The following is an 18338-nucleotide window of genomic DNA, read 5'->3' as shown; positions in this document are numbered from 1 at the left end:
ACGCAAACACAGCGAGGCGAAACAGCAAGCAGACAAAGCTCGGTCCAAAACTAGAGAATCAGGGGGTTGGTGTTCACTTTTATTTACTGTGGTGAGTTTACAAAGAGTAAGCAACAATTCCTGCATAGTGCACCTTTAACGTCTGACACCTCAGTCCTCAGAGGATGTTAAATCAAATGAGAAGATTTATGTGAACAAAGTTACAGATTGAAAAAAATCAATGCAGTGTTGTCTCATCTCTGCAGAAGCAGACTTGCCAGACTGTTCCCTGAGGTTGACCCCACCTGTCAGAGGTGTCACGCTGCCCGCGCTACCCTATACCACATGTTTCTCTCCTGTCGTTCAATTTGCGCCATGCCCCATCTCCAGCTTCCTCCCACAGTCCAAAGACATGCAGGTTAACTGGTGACTCTAAATCTCTTCTACTATATCACCATAAATATCTTTAAACTGCTTTATCTAATCATGACTGACATAGAAACAGATTATTGTGATTTCCATAACAGTGACACAACAAAAAAACAGAAATGCTAAGTCACTTTTCTCTCCGGCCCTGAGCGGAGTCTTCCTCTGCCGACAAGCTCCACTAATCACTTAGTGCAGCCTTTATGCAGCCTGAGAGGGCAGAAGACATCCACTAAGCACTCAGTGCTGCTTGTGAAGCTAATTGCTGTGAGCTGACATTTATAATGAATGTTTCAACATTTTGATCAGCTCAGGGCTTCTCTCATCGAGACGTTGGCAGGTGGACAGTACGAGGACTCTGTTCAGCTGCTCAGAGAGTTTAAATAAATAAATAAAGGTCAATAAAACTGTAAAAGTGGAGGGACAAAAACAGGATTTTAAAAGTGTGTGAAGTATCCTCCATGTCTGCGGCTGGAGTGACACAAGCATCATCACGTCTGAGGTCATGTAGCTCATCAGTGCTGGAATACAACTAAGTGCCTTTACTCAACTACCGACCTTGACTTTGCAATTAAGTATTTCCATTTTATGCTACTTTATACCTCTACTAGGGCTGTAAATCACTGGTTTCATTAAAAAACAACATCATCATTTGGAGGTGAGATATCTGATGAGTCCTGGCAATCTGCAATTACGATGATTCACTCGTCCTCTGTTTGTATTCGCCATGGCCTAATACAGTTTCAAATCTTTCACCGTCTACACTTATGTGGAAATAGACTCGCCAAACTGTATCCAAATGTAGACCCAACATGTGTGAGATGCCATCAGGCACCTGCCACGCTTTTCCACATGTTTTGGTCATGCCCAGCACTGGCATTATTCTGGACCTCCATGTTTAAAACATTCTCTCATATGTGTGGAAACGTTTTTACCCCGGACTCCATTACTGGCATTTTTGGAACTGCCCCAGAAAGAGTAACGTTTCCAAATTCTCAGTCAGAGGCTACAGCCTTCTCTTCCCTCCTAGCTCGACGCCTCATCCTTCTCAGGTGGAAGGCGACTACACCTCCATCTCACACACATTGGGTTAAGAGTGTTATGTCCCACCTTAAGCTGGAGAAGTTTAAGTTTACCATACGTGGCTCCACTCAGAAATTCTTTAAGATGTGGCAACCATTCCTGGATTACTTTGAGAAAGAATTCCCCTCTAGCAATTTAGGATAGCTCCTGACCCCTCACCCCTACCTGAGACCTTTTAAGTTATTCTATATTTTATGGGACAAATTTTTTATTTATTTATTTTTGATCTTTATTAATTTTAATTTTATTTTTATTATAATTATTATTATTTTTATTTATATATTTATTTTAATTAATTAATTTTCTCCTTTTACTGTGTGTGTGTGTGTGTGTGTGTGTGTGTGTGTGTGTTAATATGTAATACTGTAACAATAATACTGAAGGTCATGTCATTATTGTCTGTATTGTGTTTATTGTGGTCTTTTGTTATGGAAACTCCAAATAAAAACAGTAAAAATAAAAAACAACATCATATCGATTCTTTGTGGTTCTCACAGCACCGCCATGCCACAATCATATGATGATGCTGTAGAGTATGATGCATTGATTAAACTTCCCAACAGGATATAAAGGAGTTAAAATTAGCACAACCTTTAACATCTACAGCCGTAAAATGCAACATGCACATTGATGCAGCGGTAATATTAATCCAAAAACATCAGCTAGAATAGTTAAACACCAACAGGGAAGATTTTACTGCACAATGAGCACGATACATACATTTTGCTGATAATACTGACATACTTTCACTTGAGTAAGATTTTGAATGCAGAACTTTTACTTGTAGTGGAGTATTTTCACAGTTTGGTATTAGTAAAGGATCTGAATTCTTCCTTCACCACTGCTGATTAATTCTTTAGTCAGAAAAAATGTTAATTACTCAAAGCCCAATGTGACATCTTTAACAGAGATGCACGATATTGAATTTTTTGCCAATATCCAATATGCCCATATGTAACAACTCATTTGACCGAGAACTGATAACCAATATCGATATATCCACTTTTTTTCCCACCTAATTTTAGTGATCAAGTCTCTTCTGTAGTGGAATTAACATCATATTATGCGTGCACACTCTTATGAAATACCATACTTTTCAGTGTACGTAGTATTTATTCATTGTGCAAAAAAAGAAAGAGCATGTTGGCTGAATCTGATAGTTCATTTTAAAGCCAGTATCGCCATGAACTATAACATGCCGATATTATCGTGCATCCCTAACATCGAAATGTCTTGTTTTGTTAGAGTTACAGTCTAATACATAAAGATATAGTTTACATGATTTTCATGCTGCTCATAAGGTATAGTTTGTAGCATAGTCATTTCTACCCCTCAATGTTTGATCTACATTCTGTATTTTCTGTATATTACTGTTGTTTTTCCTATGTTACTCTGCACTTTACTGCTGTTTGCAGCTCTGGTTGGATGTAATCAATTTCTAACTTTAATACAATACCTTAAAGGCGCCGTATGTAAGAATGTGGCCAAAACGGTTACTGCACTCAAGTTCAAAATACTGCCGCGAGTCGTGTCCGCCCCCCCTCTCCTACAGATTCGAGGTTGCTGGACAGTGGCACGCTGGAGACTGATTTGTTTGCCCACGGGCGGCTGCCGTGGCAGGGCCGTGTCGCCGTGTCCGTGATCTTCGGTTTTCCAGCGGACCGTTCGAGCAAGTCCGGCTTCTCTGCTGCTAACGCTGCTGCCGGGATACAGCAGAGGAGGAGCCGGCTGCTAATGCTATGTACTGGGACACTGCTAATGCTGCTTGCCGTGCTGCTGTAGCTCAGTCGTAACTGTAACTGATGCTGAGACTCTACTGACTGCGTGCCTGGTAGACGGCGGTGGGTGGCGCAACAGGCCAAAACACAAATTCAAAACATAAACGTGATTTGCGGACCGTAAAAATGTTTTTTAAATGTGAATATTCTGGCTGTACTATTGTTGTCGGTGAGATCAGTATGTTATATGAACATTATTCCTTAGTCTCTGTGACATATTAGGAGGATTTTACAACTATTTGCTTTAGATTTCTTACATATAGCTCCTTTAAAAGATCAATATTTGATACCGTTTTTGATACTACAGGGAAAAACTGACATTGAAGGGACTGAATTTAATTTTTTTTACTAAAAACTAAATACAATAAAACTATGATATGACAACAACAGCTATTGTTTTCTTGGTTAGTAGCAGAGAAAAGCAGAATGACTTAAAGAGCAGCCAATATGAGTTTAACGCTAACTGCGGAAAATGAATATTAAAACCGTTTCAAATATTAATAATCAATATGTATCAATGAATCGATATATTTGACTCGTTAGATGCAGAATACTTTTACAGAGAAACGCAGAAGAATCCTGACATTTTAGAGGAAACAGCAAATAATTACATCATCACGCCTGATACGACTGTAGACACACCAGAATTTCATGTGTTTATTTGTGGATGTAACCTTGTGGTGCGAATGCATTTTCTTTTCTTTTTACTGTTTCAATTTCTTCCTGTGGACAGGTGTCGCAAATTAGCGTTTAGCTGAAAACACTAAACACAGCACATCTGGTTCTTGTGCATAAATATACAAATCTAAAGCTACTGTGACGTCCATATCAACTAAACTAAACATAAATGAATTAAACGATAAATCAGAGTTGTCGATGATTAATTTTGTGTCAACTGACTATTTGGGCCCCGTCATCCTGCTGCAGTAAACCCCATCCACCTGGTTTCTCCAACAGACCAAATCCACAGCAGTTACTGAGCCAAAGCTCTGCCTCACATCAGACACTGCTCTCATCTCCAACACTGACGTTAACATCATTACACTCTGTTTATATTCTGTTTATCTGACAGCAGCAACATTCACTTCAACACTGCCTCACAGTTTAGACAGTCCACATAGACAGGGCTCAGAAACATAACACAGTACCTTCTGTGTATTAAAGATGACTGAGTGAACACATTAATTCATCCATCCTGCATTGTTTCAGATACACTGACTGAGTAGAAAGATAACTGTCCATATTCATCTGCAGCTCGACCTGCTGAAGCCACGCTGAGCTGCACAGGCTGCCCGAGTCTGTGAGCACGCTACACTGCAGGACATATGGCCGAGGACCAGTCTAGTAGGCATAGCTCCAGGTGTGTGTGTGTGTGTTTGTATGTGTGTGTGTGTGTGTGTGTGTGTGTCGTCTGAGGGGAAGTAGGTGTGTGGATGTGGACCCAGATCTAACGGTCACATCTTAGCGAGTCATTAGAGCGGATGAGACGAGCCTGATTCTGTGGCTGGAGGCCAAGTAGGAACTGGCACAGTTTACCGGTGACACACACACAAACAAACCACAGTGTAAATGTAAATATATCGTATAGTTTACAGAGACATTCAAATATTTAGACGCCTGAGTCTACAACAAACCAAAATGTGTCTTCAGCACTTGTAAACTGAAGTACGTAAAGCTGGCATTGAGTCCACGGCCGCTGCAGTAAAGACACTGCCTTTCTACACTGTGGGGCGCCCACTCTACCCACTGAGCTACTGGGCGCCACAGACATTTCCTTTTTATATGTTATATTTTCTAATTGTCACTGAGCCCCATGAACAGCCAACAATGAAATGATTTTCCAAACAAGTATAATCTCTGTATTAAAGCCTGAAATATCTTCATCCTCTGCGCCACAGAGCTCCATTATTGTCCACACACTATAAAAAAAACACATCAATAAGCCGTACTGTTCCACTGGGTGACATGTTCCTTCGTTACCATGAACACACACACTGCAGTTTATTTTGACTCAATCACACACACACACCGTCTTACTGCCGCAGATACTCAGAACACCACATGTGGATTAATCCTCCGCTGAAAATAGACCCCTGCAAAGGCACCTTAAACCTCCTGTTTAAGTAACGTGTGCAAAAAAACGATGAGGCCTTTTTTACTTGTTTTTAAACCTGCTTTTTTTTTCAGGTTTGGCCATAAACAGTTGTCTAATTATTCAACAGACACAAAGCTACATTAGCATTAACTTGGAGTTGTGTCTGTGGTGACCTGAGAAATATATAAGTCCAAAATTCACTCTGCTTTTAGCTCCATTTTTGGTCTCCACCAGCGCCCAAAGGGAATATCTGTCTCGTTAAGTGCTAAAAGCTGCACCGTATTCATCAGCTGGTCTCTAACTGTGTCTGTCTGCTGTTGAGCAGGCAGAGTACATTGGGTTAATCAGAGCTTTTTCGAGGGTGAACATAAACTTCACCACAAGTTGTCATTTAATCCGTTGTTAGTATATAAATACTGATGATAGCTGCTTTAGTCTTCAGCAGGTATGAATAGTCTCAGAGCTGAGAGACACAGACAGACTAACATAATGGTGATTTTGGTCTTTTTAAATGGGATGTGTTGATAACAATATAAAATACAGATTAATGTCAGCCTTATTCTTTAAGTTTAACATATTTTATAGTCCTCAGTGTTGAAGCAGAGCTGCTATGACCATCAGAAAATAAACTGGCAATTATTCATAAAGTCATTTTTCAAGCAAGCGTGTCAAATCTTTCAGTTTTTTAAATGTAAAAAATCTTTTAATCCATGCAGGGATCATCAATAAGGATGGGGCAAGTAAATGCCACACTGGGCTAGTGTATCTAGCGACCAACTTGCATAATTGGGAGCGTGGTAAAAAAAAAGACTTAAACATATAATTATTTCCTGAGATGATAATAGAAATAGCTGAGGAGTGAGCCATCTCACTTCCTTCTAATCTTTGATGAGAGATGCACATGCACAGTACCAATCAGGCGTTCACCAGAAAATGGCGGCAGGTACAGAAAAAGTTTGAGCTCAAGCCACAGAATTTAAAAATACCTACATACCAGATCTTAAGATGGCGCCTGTTCGTTCCTATGGAGTTGCTCACCTGGCACTTGAGCCAAGAAAGTCTTCCAGCTTCTGGGTTTACTTCTCGTGCTGGCCCCATCTGCAACTTCCTGCTTGGCTCATAGACTTTACATTGTGATGTCGTCACGGATTTTAAATCATGTTTCTGAGTGTCAGTAAAGATTTACAAATATAAAACCACCATGGCTCAAAAAACTTCAGACTAGAAAGATTCATAATTGACCTTGCTTGCAGTTCGAGGTGTCAACATTTTTATAGACATCTCTTTTAAAATGGTGGCTTGTGGGAAAATTGCTCTTTGGTTGCATGGGATTTCTTCGCTGCAGTTCTTTCAAGCACAAGCTAGCATTTCAGTTATCCTGAAAATCCAGACTCAAATCTAGAAAGATTTTGAGTCTGGCCCTCACTGATACCCCCTTCCTACCCAAGGAGCAGCACTTCAAATGCCGCTACACGCAATTGGATAGCACGATAGCCAATCAGAGCAAAAAACAAGGTGACGTATTCATTGCACTAAGCCCCATTTGTTTGCCGACCAGTGGGGCTAACTGATATATTATGCTTTTGCCGTATCCCGTCAGCAAAACAGCAAAAAATTCCTTTCTGGAAACAAAGGCTTCTAGGGCAGTCCTCTGTTCCTCTCTCAAGGAAAAAGACAGGCGTAGTTGGCTTAGCGTTTCTTCCAAAGCTAAACTGAATGGACGCGGTCCTTTAGCAGCTGCCATCTTGGCTGTTTACTTTTCGACTCCTACAGCGCAGCGCTGTCCTCATTGTGTTACACCCGCCCAGAGCCCACGTCTGTTACATAGACTGATCTGATTGGTCCAACAGGCGATTCAGCGGGCTCTGCTCATCGGGGCCAGATCTCCGTGCAGTGCAAATTAGAACTTGCTAGGGGCGGGGCATCTGGATTTCCAGGTTAAGCATTTCAGTTATCCTGGAAACAGTTTAGAAGTGTTCTGAAGGATTTGGGTGATATCCCAACTATGTATTGCCCAGCTGCGGTGCCAGAAAAAAAGGCGATAAGGCGTCTTGCTTGCATGGCAGCTAAGAGGGCTGCCAACGACCCCTCCTCTGGGGCCTTGCCGATGTTTGTGTGAAACATGAACACTGAGGGAAGACACATATTCGCAAAATGGACTTAACTTTAGTCTTCATGGTTATTAAGTAACCGCTAAAAAATAATACAATATGTATTGGGGCAACGTTGGACAACTCAATTTCTAAAGCACTTGCAGAGCCAGGTAAGTGAAAAAATTATAAACGTTGAGCCCTGCCATGCCATGTTACTATAGAAAACTGAATATATTTCGGCTGTAAATTGTTGGTCTGATTTAACAAGAAATCTGACGACATCACATTTAAACATTTTTGTTTTTGTGACATTTATAGACCAAAAAATAAACCAATGATGGAGAAAATAGCCAGCAGAATAATCTATAATTCAAATAATCCTTTCGTTGAAGCCCCGAGGCATCAAGCTGGCTTTGGTAGAGAAACTCAGGCTATGGTGTTGGCACTGGTATCAAACACACAGAGTATAAAGCTCACTACTGGGAAATGTTCAATAGATTCATAAGAACTGGAGACCTGCTGGGCCGCGTGTAACTGGAGCTGTTTGCAAAGCGTTTACAGGAAGATTATTGAACGTCACTGTGCATTGTGAACCCTGAGTGACAAACCTAAGCAGCACCGTCCAGAGTGTAGAGCGCTTATTGAGCCACGATTGACTGAACACAGCCAAATCTGAACGTATAATGGAGGGCTGATCAATGCGGCCCATCTAAGAACGGAAGCAGATATTAGCCATCCGTTTGACCTTGGATACTGAGCAGTTATAAATACCAGCTTTTCTCTTCACTAATGCACATTAAAGCTCGGGGCAGCAGGGCCGAGATACATGCACACACATCTCTCTCTGTGCCGAACATTCACATGGAAATTACAGCGTGGAGAAAAAGACAAACAAAAGTGCAGCTAAATATAAACATGAAAATGTGGTTCTGCTGCTGTGGTTTCTTTTTGATGTGCAGAGTTAACGTCATGAGCCTCGCTGAGAATGCCACCAGAAAGAAGCATCTCTTCAAACAAGCTGTGTCCCATTTATGCAGAATCCAACAGGCCTGAAACAAGTGCTGCGTCTAAAACCTTTTGATTCCCCGATCAACTGATGAAAGAGCATGAAGGGGTTCAGTCATTATTAATCACACAATCACTCCAGTGCTCAGATCTTTGCTCTGGCTTCCTGTGTGGCAAAGGATTGATTTTTAAATACTACAGTTGGTTTGTAAAGCACTGGAACATTTAGGGGCTGCAAGTAACGATTATTTAATTATCAATTTATCTGCCAACTATTTTACTTGATTAATCGTTTAGTCTGTGAAACATCAGAAAACAGTGAAAAGTGTCCGTCCTTGTTTTCTTAGTCGTTAATTTAAGATGAAAGAAGAAGAAAGAAAAAGGCGCAAATTCTCATACTGGAGAGGCTGCAACCAGAGAATGACTCGAGTTTAAAGGGACAGTCCACCCCAAAATTAAAAAATACATATTTTTCCTCTTACCTGTAGTGCTGTTTATCAATCTAGATTGTTTTAGTGTGAGTTGCCGAGTGTTGGAGTTGTCTACCTTCTCTCTAATATAATGAAACTCGATGTCACTCAGCTTGTGGTGCTAACAGTGCCAAAACATACATTTGAAAAACTCAACAGCAATGTCTCTTTCCACAAATCATGACCTGGTTACTCAAGATAATCCACAGACCTTGTTGTGAGCTGTTTTATTTAGAAACTATTTTCTTTCTACCAAACTACACCCGCCAACTGAATCACTGCACATAGCTGGGCACACGGCTTATTTATGCACAAAGCATCAACAGGGAGGCCGAGGGAGGGAAGGAGGGAGAGACTCGGCCCACGTTATATATGTCTTGTATATTTAACTTCTGTGTTGTCACCACATTTTTTAAACAGATCTATCGCCTGCATCGCGGCGCTGTTTCTATGTAACACATAGACTACAACTACCAAGAAGAATGGCGACACGCTACAATCCACCTCACACACAAACTAGCAGCGCAGCGCTGGATTGCACATGTGCTGCGGAAATTTCATCTCACAGACTGCTTTAGTGTAGCACGTGCAACATCCAGACCGAAGTCACACTGTAGACTAATGAACAGACAGATTAAACAGAGGAGCAGCTCTGTGTCTCTCTGAGAGTTGATGGGAAACTTATGAGTGAGTGAGGGGGCGGAGCTGTGCAGAGAGTGTGAGAGAGGAGAGATGAACACTAGTATGCGTCATGTGGCGAAACTTGACCTGATATCGATATAAACAGTGTTGTCTAAATCTGAATCTTGCGATATAAATCGTACATAGTCATTCTATCTCCCAGCCCTAAGCTTTAATGTTAGCTAGGTGACTAAAAGTAATCTGAGACACAGTCCCTGACTCTATAGCGGGTTATAGCATATGAAACATGCGCAATGTAACTGGAGCTGCCATGTTGGAGGGTTACAGCAGACTGTGTTAGCAATAAAGACAAGGCGTACGCTCAGGTGGTCTTTGGGTGCGCTCAGCCTGACAGAACATTTTAGTTCCAATGGACAGAAGTCGATATACAAAAGAGCGTTTTCAGATAAAAAACTCTTTGTTTATGGTGTTTTGTTGAAGATCTTTATGGTAATGGCAGATTTGTAATTCTCACCCATATCCTTATTTTCATGAAAAATATATTCACACCCAAGTTTGACTGCAGACACATCCTAAAGTTCTACACTAGTGTGACAGCTATTGAGCCTTTCGGCAAGTGCAGACCAGACTTTACTATGCTTGTGTTGTACCCCAATTAGGGATGCACCGAATATTCGGTAACCGAATATATTCGGCTGAATATTGCAAAAAAAACACACATTCAGTATTCAGTGGAATAAGTTAAAAGCAAAGCTGAATAATAGTGGCGTGTTTTGATAACGCAATCAAAGGGCGTGCCATGACGGGCGGAATAAAATGTCGGCAGTGTGGCGATCCTTCTGTCACTGCACTCGCATTTGCGACTAAAAATAGTTTTGAGCGAGCAAAATAGGCTTAAATCATTCAGCACGCTGTGCGAGCAGCCTACAGATTTCAACCAGCAGCAGAAACAAATGGCAAATCCCACCAATTGTGGGTTGAACGGGGGTCACAGACAAAGACAGTAATGTATTCCTGTCAAATATGGCGGCCATTGGCTTACCGGCGACAGAGAAGTCGGCTCCAATAATATCCTCTTCTTGGTGTCATGACTGCCCAGAAGTACCTGAACAGCCGAGCCAGCCGAACACAGGTATGTGACGTGTCAGAGGAGAAACGAGCTGTTCACGGCCCACAAACCTCACCGCACTTTAGGGACTGTTCTTTACTTGTCAGGGGAGGAGGGTGGCTGGTTGATTCTTATTTCATCTATTTATTTTATTTTGATCCCCCTGTGTTAATCACTTATTGATGCTGTTTTTGAAGTATGAATAAGTCAATAAGTAATTTATTCCATTGAAATATCATTGACGTATTATAGAAAAGTGATTTATCTTTTTATAAATGACAAAAGGCTCATCTGCCTCATTTTCGCTGTGGTATCGTGATACTACTCAGAACCATGATATTTTCATTGGTATCGCACAGTGGGATCCAAGTTTGGTACCGTGACAACACTAATCTGGAGGGGGTTCATCTACAAAAACTAATGAAAAACTAAACAATGATATTCGTTATTCGGTACTCGGTATTCGGCCAAGCGTTTAATAATATTCAGTTTCGGCTTTGGCCACAAATTTTCATTTCGGTGCATCCCTAACCCCAATGACATGACACTGTGTCCCAGCCACCATTTAATAGCCTTGAATGTTAACTAGCTTAGTGGTGAGCTAGCAGTAGATGCACACTTCCTTCTGCGCAGTGATACGGTGTGCGTATGTAGTTAGAAAGAATATAGTTACTACATGAAACTGCTCACAACAAGGTCTGTGGATTATCTTGAGTAACCAGGTCATGATTTCTGAAAAGAGACAATTTTTTGGGCGCTTTGAGCACCACAAGCTGAGTGCCATCTAGTTCCATTATACTGGAGAGAAGGCAGAGATCGCTATAGCTGATATCTATAAGATGTGTATTTTTGATTTGTAGGTGAACTGACCCTTTAAAAAATGACTTTCAGTTTTTCTGCAGCACAAATCTGAAACTGAATTGAATCTGAAACCAAGAAACTTGGGGCCTCCTTTAACTCTCAGTTCTATTAAATCAAAGTTTAAGACTTCTGCTTTTATTAAATAAAATTTGGGAATTTTTAGTCACACCTTTCACTTCACTGTCATCTTTTTTTCTTTTGCTTTATCTGTTTTATTTTATTTGAGCTTTTTTTCAAGTCTTAATTTACTCTTTTAAATCCTATTTATTTATTTTCATATAATCTTGTGTTTCTTTTATATCTTATCTTAATGGCTTTTGTGTCTTATGTACAGAACTTTAAAATTCCCTTTTGTTGAGAGTTACTACATTACTAAACTTGCTTTACGTTAGTGCCCCTAAAAGCAAGGCAGCTTTATTTATAATAAAATATAATAAAGCATACAGAAAAGAGTAAATTGAAAAAAAGATATAAAAGGTCAAATTAATCACTAAATGATTTACATTTAAAAAAAAAAAAATCACCATTAAAAATAGCAAAAGTGCAGACAAGACGTGCAAAGATAAAACAATTATTTAAAATGATTTAAAATTGAGTTTAAAAATAAGGTTGCAGTCATTACAGGGTGAAGTAGGCCGTGTAAAAAAGGAACGTTTTCAGCTTTGACTTAAAAGTGGTCAGAGTCGGAGCTGTCTAACACCATCTGGGAGGTTATTCCAGGTTTGTGCTGCATGATAACAAAATGCTGCTTCACTCGGAGATAAAAAAAAAAAATGGTTTCAAATTTCTAATATGTCTCTATAACAATAAATACTAAGTGTGCAACAATTTAAGGTACAGTTTGTAATAAAAACCTTCTTATGTATTATTTATTGAATATTTAACACTGAAAACTGAGCTAATCTGCTTCATCAGGTCTGTGTGGGTGCAGTTTGATCTACGGCTGCTACTAACAATTCTTCAAACGACGTCTACAAACTGTCATAAACAGTGAAAAATGCATCTTTTAATTTCCCAGAGTGCAAATGACATCTTCAGTTTGTTTTCCCAGCCAACCATCCAGAACCCAGAGACACTCAGATTACTCTCATTTATCACAAAGAAAAACATTTAAATCATGACGTGAGAGAAACTGAGAAAAGATAATGTTCGACATTTTTGCGAGTTGCAGATCAAATTTATGTCTTTTTATATAGTCTTGTGTTTCATTTATATCTTTTCTTAATGCCTTTTCTTATCTGTGTCTTACAGCACTTAAGTTGCTTTACGAATACACTCGCCTCGTCTTTACGTCTGACTTTAAATCCTCTGAAGAGGCAGAGGGAGGCAGAGCTGCCGGCTGCTTTGTAAACTGCAGTATTGTCATCATGGTGGTGGATTGGGAGCCTGTGACTGAGCACACAGAGGCTCATTGACGGGGCAGAGGAGAGGGTCAATGTGTCCCAGTGGGGCTGCAGTGCCAGGGAGCTCCTTCCACAGAGCTCTGCTGGCAGACTTACAGCCGCTGGCGCTGTCAGAGAGAAGCCACGAGGGGAATGCAAAGAGAGTTAATGCTGCTGCTTTGCACACTGCACTGAGCTGCTGAGTGGAGGAGGAGGTGCTAGAAAAACTAAAATTATAAAAAAACTAAAATTATAAAAATAATTACAAGGGGAAAGCAGTAAATCATCGCATTTGAGAAGCTTAAGTCATGTGATGTTTTGGCATTTCTGCATGAAAATTATCTTAAAGGTCCAGTGTGTAGGATTCAGGGGGATATATGTGCAGAGACTGAATATAATGTGTTTTCTGTCATGTATAATCACGTGAAAATAAGACTTGTGTTTTTGCTTCCTTAGAATGAGCTGTTTATATCTACATAGGGAGCGGGTTCACCACCATGTTTCTACAGTAGCCCAGAGCAGACAAACCAAACACCGGCTCTAGAAAGGGACATTTGCATTTTCGTTTTGTCCTCAATAGTTAGAAGCCCGTCTGCAATGAATGATTCTTTTTTTCTTTTTTATAAACACGAAACTGCATTATTCAGTGTTTTTACCAGTTTATATCACCTGGCCCGTTTGTTCTGGAGAAGAAGAGACCTCTGCTCATTCATTCAGCTCCCAGTAAAAACCTCCTGAATGTATTTAGAGACAAAAGGAGAGCACACATTAGCAGGTGGTGGGCAGGCTGCCAGTCACCGACATGCCAAAAAGTGTCGCAGATACACTGATTTGTAACATGAAACTGTTTTAGAGGAAGAGACCTCTGTGGATGATTCAGCATCCTGAACAATGCACACTGAAGGAATTCTAACCGGGAGACGTTTCAGATGGCTGCAATCTGCAATCCTCACCGCTAGTACCACTTAATCCCCCTAAACGTTACCCACTGTACCTTTTAGGGGTGGGGAAAAAACGATTTTTAGATGCATCGAGATCCTGTCTTCAACGATGCAAGCATCGATGTGGAAAACTCATAATCGATTTTAATTTTATATTTGTTTTTCAAATTCCTCGACCATTCACGCTACCGACGTAATTCCAACGGATTCTGAAAGCTGAGAAGCTGAGCTTTCCAGTATATACGGTACATTACGTCATTGCCTGTGAAGGAGGGGAGGGAAGTGAGCACAGCAGGAGGAGAGTGACAGCTGACGAGGAGAGTGCAAGTTGGAGTGATTTAGCAGTGTCTTAGCGGAGTTCTGTGAGTTTTAGTGGAGTTTGGGTGGCGTTTTCTTTGTAAATAATATTTGGTGTTGTAAATAGTAGTATTTGTGGTTTTTTGAGAGCTTTTGAGTTTTTTTATGTTGCGTTTTCGTCGTGTTTTCGCCATAGTTCATAGTTTTGCCATCGTTTGTCTTTTTTGCAATAGTTCATGTTTTGAACTGAATGTCGAGGAGGTCGACGAGGGACTGGAGAGTCCCGTTGAGATTTGTGGATGAGGAGGATGGACCGGAGGAGACTGGTGGAGTGTAGTCATCTCAACCACAGTAAGTAATACAGTTTGTATGCATTGGATATGTATTCCCAGCTTTATTACAATAATGTTTTTCAATAGGTAGTGTAAATTTTCTTATTGGCTCTTTTTATAATCGAGAATCGTTTTTTAATTGAAATCGCTGCCCTCAGAATCAGAATTGAATCAAATCGTGAGGTGCCTAGAGATTCCCACCCCTAGCACCTTTAAGTAACTTTTAAAGTAAATCTGCCTGAAATTCACTGGTGTCAGCTTGTCAAATATGAAACTCTGGACAAACCAAACACTGACTCTAGATAGGGACATTCATATTCTTGTGTTGGCCGTTATTAGAAGCCCCTCTGCCATGAACAGTGTGGGAAAACACTGATTTTTTTAAATGTGAAACTGCTTTATTCAGTGTTTACAAGTTTTAATCACCTGGTCTGTTTTTTTGGAGAGGGAGAGACCTCTGTGGATAATTCAGCTCCTGGTGAAAACCTCCTAAACTATGATCACAGAAGGAATTCTAACCAGGAGAAGTTTCAGCTGGTTGCAATCCGCAATTCTCACTGCTAGATGCCGCTAACTCCCCCTAACTGTTCCCTTCAATGGTTACTGAAAGTGTTTCAGCTCCTTCCTCTGTAACAAAGCATCTTATTTTATAAGCTCTCATCATGTAAAGTGACTAGATTGTGACTAGATAGAGAGTAAAATTACAATATTTCCCTATGAAATGTAGTGACGTAGAAAGTGGCACTTAATATTTGTATTTAAGGACAGCACTTGTGTGTACTCAGTAACATTACACCACTGCCAGCAGAGTCATTATTTAATGTCTCCACTACAGACTGATGCATCATTCAGAGGACATTTGTCGTCATGAGGAAATGATCATATAAAGGATCAAATGTCCTCATGTCTGTTTGAAGATTAGTTTACTTCTGTGAAACTACGATCTGTGAAAACTGTTGTATAATAAAATATGTCTTCTGAGGCTCTGAAGGGAGCTTTAAGATGCCTGACAAAAATAACCCTGATGATGTCATGGTGATGTCAGGGCGATGTCATCATGGGGGTTTCTCAACTCGGCCTCAAGTTTTAGGATTGTTACCGGAAAGTCTGTGTAACAAACTGGAGGTGTGGAGCTCGAGAGAAGCGGGCATTAAGGATGCAGGAAGGGTTTCATGAAAGACACTATCCAGTTGCATTATGGGAAACGTAGGATCCAGCGTTTTTGCCTCCATACTAGAGACTAAATGCCACAATATCTCAGCCTCTGCTGCACTGAATTTTACAAAGTGTGGTCTTTAAATCTCCCTTGTGAATCCACAAGCTTTATGAAAGTGTCACTTTAAAACAGACAGTGTGGACAATACTGCACCTTTAAGACAGAAAAATCCAAAATGAGGTGAAATTTAAAAAACTACAGGCAGACACACAAAAGATCAGGATGAGAAACTAATATAGCAACAAATAGAATGACGTCATGGGTAGAGCTTCAACGGTTAGTCGATTCAATGATCAGTCAACAGACAGAAAATTAATCTGCAACTATTTTAATAATAATTTTAGTTATTTTTCAAGCAAAAATCTGCTGATTCCAGCTTATGAAATGTGACATATTAAAGTTTTTCTTTGTGATATGAGATAGTGCACTCAGTATGTTTGAGTTTTGGACTGCTGGAGTCATTATCTTGGAACATGGGAGCATTTTTCAGTATTTTCTGGCAGTTTCTCGACCAAAGAATTGATCAAATAATTGAGAAAATAATCATCAGTTCAGTAAATAATGAAAACAATCATTAGTTGGAGCCCTGTTCATAAGATACCATCACAGGGGGAGTGCAAGTGTAACACCCGCTGACAAACATCAATCATGTTTAATCTACAGAACATGTTCAAGTATGGAGCCATAAAAGTGTTTGTTTTCTCCGACTATAAAAATGAAGAAATATATCAGAGCATACAAGAGAAGCTGTGATAGATGATATAAAAGGAAGGAGACAAAAAGGAGTAAACAGATAAGACTGGAGGTCAAAGCCAGCACAAAGCTTTTTGTTTTGTTCTTGAAAATCCATCCTTCTCAAAAAACACAGCCACTAAACACGACGTTGCCAAGTGTAAACAAAGAGCAGCGAGGCTGAGCGCTCGCAGCTTAAAGGTCCAATCACTGAACAACACAGAGAGGATCATGTGTTCGCCTCCGAGCCAACAGAGCATGTGCTGCTTTTGTTCTCGAATGGATACCTGTGCACGAGGGCCGAGAGCTGCAGGGACACTGGTGAGCATTCATCAGCAAACAAATAAAGAGCAACTTGACACCAGAGGAAAACTAACGTGTCATCTGCTGTAAATAAACATCCATGGTGTCCTTTAAACAAATTACCCAGCAGCCACTTCTGCAAAGGTCAGTTTAACTGTTTATGGTGTTTTATCTCCGAGACAGAACGTTTTTATTTTTAGAAAAGGAAATGGTAAAGAGTCGATTAATCACAGTTAAACTTCAGAGGACTGACCAGCTACTGCTTTGATAACTGATTAATGATTTAAGGTATTATCAAAATAAAGTTCCAGCTTCTTAGTCGTGACAATTTGCTGCTTTTCAAGCTTTTTAGAGCAGAAACAGTTTGTCGATTATTCTATTAAGTGATCGACAGAAAATTAATCTCAACTTTTGATAATCAATGAAGACAATTAAAGCATTTTTAAATTAATACATTCTCTGGTTCCAGCTTCTGAAATGTAAGAATTCTCTGCTTTTCTCTATTATATATAATTTTCAAATTGAATATTTTTGGGTTTGGGCTCTTTGTGAGCTTGGGCACTCTGAGAAACTTCAACTATTCTGACGATCAATAAAACAACGGGCAGATTGAATGAATGAAAAAAATATTTGTTAACCCGAAAACAATTGTCACCTTTCTTTGAGAAATTGTGATGAGCTTTTTTCCATCTTTTTTCTGACATTTCACAGTCCACACAAAAAACCTATGAATCTGCAGATTAACAGAAAATCATAATCACTTGACGACAAAACGACGACTCTCACCTGTGGTTTCAGCTCTCGTTATGATCCTTGAAGAGGAGTCAGTCTCCTGTCAGGCACCTCTGTCTCCCAACAACAAAACCAAGGAGCTGAGGGAGAGAAACACAAGGTCACATTTTAATTTCAATCAACTAAAATCAGCCTTCTTTCCGCACAGAAGGCGAAAAACCTCCTGACATCTCAGCCTATCCTATTTGTGCCCTGAATTATGAGACAGAAACAACAGGATGTGTCTGTGTGTAATGAGATCTCGAGAAGTTTGATGGCGGGAGTTTTGGGGTCGCCCACCGGGTGGGTTTGAAACCAGTGTCACCTCCGTTATGAGCTGCAGCTTTCCTCCAATCTGCGAGTGAACAGGAAACCGAGAGGGGAGGAAGACGCTGCATCGCCCTCGGGAGATACCAGCGCTCGGCAGACGCCAGCCATACCAAGACCACAAGCCCCCACTCCTCTATCACGCTCCCCTCCTCTCGTCTTCCCTTTCATCTCTGAGTCATTGTAAAGTGTAATGAAAGAAAGATGGATGAATAATTCAGCAGACACAGCGATTAAGAACTCCCCTTTTATGTCTTTCTGATAACGCAGGACTTTACACACTGAGTGCCACACAATGATTTTTTTTTTAGTTTCCAGTTTAATGTGGGATTCCCCTTTAACACAGTCCACTGTTAATTATCTCTACTTTCTGTAACGGTTTTATTTTAGGGATGCATCGAAATCTGGGCTGATACCAATGTTTAAAAATGATAATTTGGCCGCAGCTGATAGATATTTTCTGTTGTTGTTGTTGTTGTTATTTATTAACCCTTTTT

At 40.2% G+C, this 18338-nt stretch overlaps 1 protein-coding gene across 3 annotated transcripts in view; it reads right to left on the bottom strand.

Moving 5' to 3' along the window:
* Positions 1 to 18338, bottom strand: part of nckap5l (NCK-associated protein 5-like) — a 61769-nt gene that overhangs the window by 16768 nt on the left and 26663 nt on the right. For all 3 annotated transcript variants that reach the window (XM_049580176.1, XM_049580179.1, XM_049580177.1), the window contains exon 2: positions 17530 to 17615. The gene's annotated coding sequence lies outside the window, so the exon portion shown is untranslated. The remainder of the gene's footprint in view (positions 1 to 17529; positions 17616 to 18338) is intronic.

Source organism: Epinephelus fuscoguttatus, linkage group LG7, assembly GCF_011397635.1.
Source record: "Epinephelus fuscoguttatus linkage group LG7, E.fuscoguttatus.final_Chr_v1".
Classification (NCBI taxonomy): Eukaryota; Metazoa; Chordata; class Actinopteri; order Perciformes; family Serranidae; genus Epinephelus; species Epinephelus fuscoguttatus.
This window is presented reverse-complemented; position numbering and strand designations above follow the sequence as displayed.